The following is an 857-nucleotide window of genomic DNA, read 5'->3' as shown; positions in this document are numbered from 1 at the left end:
TGTTGTCTCGGATTCTCCAGCATCTGCAGTTCCTACTATCTCTGCTGGGTGACCAGGCCTAGGTTAAGATACTAGCAGCTGGGTTTTAAAGTGGGTGAAGTTTGTGTGGGAGGCCAGTCAGGAGAGCATTGTAACTCTAAAAGGCGTGACTGAGAGAATGTGTCCTAATGAGCTGAGGCTGAGGCAGAGGCAGATGTGTAGAGTAAGGCAGTGTTAGAGCTGGTGTTTGGTACATGCTGCTGATGGTAGCTGTGACGCTGGAAGGTCAGCTCAATGAGACGCTGATATTACAAACACACTGGTTCAATCTCCGTGTCTGCGAAGTAGCTTAGTAACAATGGCAAAGGAATGAAGTTTGATCTTGAAGTTATTCAAGTTTCTATTTGCATCAAAAAGTGATGAATCTTTCTGTCACTTTAAACACTTAAAGATAATCCCGCAGCTATTACTGGCACTGTGCCTCAGATGATATTTTCAAAACACAGCTCTGGGATGGCTAAGGCTTCTCAAAAGTTTGGTGTTGCTAATTGAGTGAGATATTTGTTAAGAAATAAAACCCTGTTCTGACATTAAACCTTATCACAGCAACAGTCACTTTGAGATGGTTTCAACACACTCTCCCTGCTATACTGTGTTTACCTGACAAGTAAGATCTCCCTGTGGCAAAACCACAGTTTGTACTGCCCCAGGCGTGTGCTCTCTCTCTAGTGTTCACTCTCTCTCTCTGCTGCACTCGGTCTCGCTCTCTGTCTCTCTACCGCTCTCGCGCTCTCTCTCTCTACCTCGCTCTCTACCGCTCTCACTCTGTACCGCTCTCGCTGTCTACCGCGCTCGCTCTCGCTCTCGCTGTCTACCGC

This window comes from Rhincodon typus, chromosome 1 (assembly GCF_021869965.1).
Source record: "Rhincodon typus isolate 14 chromosome 1, sRhiTyp1.1, whole genome shotgun sequence".
Lineage (NCBI taxonomy): Eukaryota > Metazoa > Chordata > Chondrichthyes > Orectolobiformes > Rhincodontidae > Rhincodon > Rhincodon typus.
Note: the sequence above shows the minus strand (reverse complement) of the source record.